The following is a 4,715-nucleotide window of genomic DNA, read 5'->3' as shown; positions in this document are numbered from 1 at the left end:
CTTTGTGCAAATCTTTTTATATCTTATGTACAGTGTGGTGTGTCTGTGAGGGAATATGTGTAAACATGTAAGGATGGATTAATGAAGTATAACTTGGATCCGATTTTCTAAATATGTATTGTTGTAAAAATTGATGCTGAACAACAATTTTAAAAATCTTGCTGGATTTTTTATCATCTTACATGTCTAGGTGCATCCATGTTCTTATATGTATTGTCATGTTTTGTGGACAGTTGTCTGTATCTGTGGTTCTGTGATCTTGTGTTGATGTGTTTAAGTAAGGTGTTCTTTGTCTTCAAAGAAGACTGAGATCTCAATATGGACAGAAATCTCTTTGTTTTTGAAATGTATTCCAAGTTTTGTATAGGGTTTCAATAAATAAGTGTAAGATATTATTGTCCAATACCTCAGAGGGTGATTTATCATGATGTTAACAGCCCTATCCCACCATTTGAAGAGGGCTCAGTCTGTGTCTATATCTGACTTTGGACTCAAGTTTTAATATTAGCTTTTTTAATTGGAAAAACAGATAAACATTATACTTATGGGAGAAGTTTTGAGCTCTGCATTTATAGATCTTATTTTTCTTTCTAGAGGCAATCAACTACTTCGCTTCTTGTCAATGGGAAGATGTTCCACACCAACACTACCACTTTTCACCCAGACACCTTTTTTCTTACAGGCATCCCAGGACTTGACGATTCCCATGGGTTGGATCTCATTGCCTTTTTGCTCCATTTACTTAATAGCAGTGCTGGGCAATGCTACAATTTTGCTGATCATCTGGTCTGATCGTACACTACGGGATCCCATGTTCTACTTTCTAGCCATCTTATCAGCTATAGATCCGGCCCTTTCCACATCCTCAGTGCCCCGAATGCTAGGTATCTTTTAGTTTTATGCACATGAAATTGGTTTTGGACCTGTGTGGCTCAGATGTTTCTCATACACACCTTCACAGGAATGGAGTCTACTGTTCTCTTGGCAATGGCTTTTGACCTTTATGTAGCTATCTGTGCACCACTCCATTATACAACTGTACAACTGTCCTGACTCCCTGAGTGCTAGTGGGCCTTGGTGTGTGTATTATAATGCATCCAGTCCTGCTCATGTTGCCCATTCTTTACCTAACCCATCGTCTGCCCTTCTGTGGGCTCGAATTATTGCCCATTCTTACTGTGAACACATGGGTATTGCCAAGTTGGCCTGTGCCAGCATTCGAATTAATGCCATCTATGGGCTTTTTGTGGCTTCTTTTCTTATTTCAGATGTGGCACTGGTTGGAATCTCTTATGCCTACATTCTCCGTGCAGTTCTCTGCCCACCATCTCGAGATGCTTGTCATAAAGCCTTGAGCACATGTAGGACACTACTTGGGGTCATGTGTGTTTTCTATACACCCTCTCTATTCTCCTTTCTCACCTACCAATTTGGCAAAAAAAAAATTCCCTGTTATGTACACATCTTTGTTGCTAATCTTCTGTGGTTATCCCACCTGCTCTCAACCCTATCATTTATGGTGTCAGGACAAAGCAGATTTGTAAGCATGTGATCTGAGTTTTCACCTCAAGATAAGGTCTCTTCTTTCCTTAGTTCTTGAGAGTGTGGGTATAACCGAAAGAAGTTAATTTGGATTCTACTTTAGGTTAATTACATTTTTAAATGTTCCTTGGATCACAATATCTTGCAGATCCTAAAGGAACAAACTTTGGACAGTGCTTTCTGGCCTTAAATCCCAATATTTCCTCTCCATATTGGGTTTGAGTGTTTATTCTTCTGAATATATTGTTCCATACGTAAGAGAAAATACCCCACTGGAAACACTTTCATTTTTAACCATAGAGTTTTAGAGAAACTCCACAACTCTGTATTTGAAAATCGAATAGTATTCCAACCGAGCACATAATTTATGTCACTTATCTTTTTTTTTTTTCCTGAAAAAACAAAACAAAACAAAACTAAACTAAACTAAATTCATATGTAAAATAAGAATTCCGGTAGATTTCTGTTATAAACTTAAATGTATCTGATTTCACTGAGGACATCACTAGGATAGTTAATGATGTTAAAAAAAATGTCTCCAGTCCTCCCTTTCATTTTAGCACCATTTTTCTTACTCTTCATGAAAATATATGGGCAATATGTGCCCTCACCTGTGCCACTACTTCCCTTTCTGGAGAAACACGAAGTGAAAGTACCTAAAAATAATACTTATGTTAGAGAATAAAAATTTTGTTTATAAGAAAAGCTTAAATGTATAGAATTCTAACAGTGGGATTTCAAATTATGTTTAATCAGTTTTTAACCCCACATGTATTTCTGTGTGTGCCGTACATGTGTGTTAAATGTATTTAGACAAACTCTATGGGCCATTTCTTCCTCTCCAAAAATCTCTTTATTTATGGAATATAATATACAGTCATCCTTTGGAAATTGATGTTTTCAAAATAGATAAATCTCGGATAAATTCAGGTAGAAAATAAATTTTCAAAGTCAGCTACTTTCACAAGAATTTGCTGGATATTCTTACGAGTATTTTGTGTAATCTTATAAAGACATATCTCCCCCATAACTCCTGTGGATCAAACATGTTTTTTGATTATTCTTCCTAAATTGTCTGTTGGCAGAACTGATATTCATGTAAAAATAATAATATACAAGAGCGACTGCTTGGGATCTAGGAACTAATTTCCTGATGGCAAGTTCACCAAATGATGGTAGCAAAATGAATGTACAATTTTGCAACATGACTAATGGGCCGGAACACAGGGTTTGGAAGTATGAACGATAGATTATCTTTCAGCAAGGAGCATGGACTAGAGACTTTAGTAAAAACTTTCAGAAAGGAATTAATGAAAGGTCACACAAAAGCTATCTAAATATGATTAGCTAAAAACTTTATTTCCTGTTAACACTTTAAGCAGATTGTAGACTCTTTCCTTTTAGAGATAGAAACATGGACATAATTAACTGTTAACGGTCTCTTTTGACAAAAGTACATCCAACAGCATTGTTTCCAGTGTTTTTGTTAATTTGGATGTTGTGTCTTATTAAAGTGTGACTCAAATTTAATAATATTTAAGAATAGAACACATAAAACAAATATTGATTTTTCACATTAATAATTTAATTTTATAAATTAATTTTAAACCTTCATCCAATATGTGACCCCCACCTTCAATGCCACACAGAATGACCAACACCATTCCTCAAATAAACTAACTTCACAGTGTCTTACCTTTAAAAAGAAAGTTCAGACACATTTTGAGATGGCCTGATTGATAAGATTCAAATGTGTTACTCTGTAAGTAATAACATTTTCTATTAAAATATTAAGGGCTACTTTATATTTATTTTTTAACAATGTCTTTTATAGCCATAATGTTTATTGCCTCTAAGTATCAATTTTCTTTTACGTTTCCATTTCCTACAACTAAAAGACAAGTAGGGTTTAGTGGAAAAGCACTGAAAATATCTTAAAGTTTAGTTTCTATCTATCTATCTATCATCTATGTATCTATCTATCTATCTATCTATCTATCATCTATGTATCTATGTATCTATGTATCTATGTATCTATCTATCTATCTATCTATCTATCTATCTATCTATCTATCTATCTATACTAAAGGAAATTTCCATAGAAGGAAAATTATAGTTCTAAATATTTAAATGTCTCTATATTTGTTAACTAAATCACATCACTAATTAAAGAGCTTCCCCAAAAAATCAGGTTTTAATGGTTTTACTGGTAAATTCTATCAATTTAAAAAAAATATCAATTCTCTAAAATAACTCCAGAATATAGAAGCAAAAGAATACTTTCTTAATCATTTTATGAAGCTAGAAATACCTTAACACCAAAGACAGTTAAAGATATTATCTAGAAAACAAAAAAATATATAAAAAAATACAGACCATATATCAAAAATATCTTTCATCAACAGATGTGATAACCCTAAATAAAATATTAGCAAATTTAGCTAATAATTTATAAAATAGCAATACACCATGACCAAGCGATATTTATTCCTGGTATGCGAGGTTGGTTCAACATTCAAAAAACAATCTGCAAAAACAGCCTAGAATATCAGCCTAAGGAAGAAAAGTAATATTAATCATATGAATGGTTAAAGATACATATTTGAAAAAACAGAAGATATTTATAACAAAAAACGCTTGCAAACAAGAAATAGAGGAAGTGTCCTCGACTTGATTTAAAAAAAAATCAAAATCTACAACTAAATTATATGTATATTAAAAAATAATCTAATTAAAATTTGAACAAAAGGTTTGTCCAGATACCTCATGAAGAAAATATATAGGTGTAAAATAAATATATAAAAAGATGCTCACCATATATTTCCATTAAGTAATTGTCAATTTAAACATACAATAAGATTTCACTACCCACCTCTAAAAAATGACTAAAATTAAAAATAAATAACAAAGCAATACCAAGAGTAGGTGATGATGCAAAGAAATAGAAGGTTTCATTCATTTTTACTGGGACTGCAAAATGGCATGGCCACTTTTGAAGATAACTTTGTAGGAAGTTTCCTACAAAGCCAAAACTAGTCTTACCATATGATTCAGCAATAACATTCCAAAGAAGTTACCCAACTGGTTTAAAAACTACATCTACACAAAAACCTGCACATAGGTATTTATAGCAATTTTTTTCCCCATATCTGCCAATAACTGGAAGCAACAGA

At 32.9% G+C, this 4,715-nt stretch overlaps 1 pseudogene; it reads left to right on the top strand.

Annotated features, from left to right (window-relative positions):
* The first annotated feature begins 630 nt into the window (after positions 1-630).
* LOC105306193 lies at positions 631-1,575 on the top strand (annotated as a pseudogene).
* Positions 1,576-4,715: the final 3,140 nt, after the last annotated feature.

This window comes from Pteropus vampyrus, unplaced genomic scaffold (assembly GCF_000151845.1).
Source record: "Pteropus vampyrus isolate Shadow unplaced genomic scaffold, Pvam_2.0 Scaffold431, whole genome shotgun sequence".
In the NCBI taxonomy this organism is placed as follows: Eukaryota; Metazoa; Chordata; class Mammalia; order Chiroptera; family Pteropodidae; genus Pteropus; species Pteropus vampyrus.
Note: the sequence above shows the minus strand (reverse complement) of the source record. Positions and strands in the feature narration are given on the sequence as shown.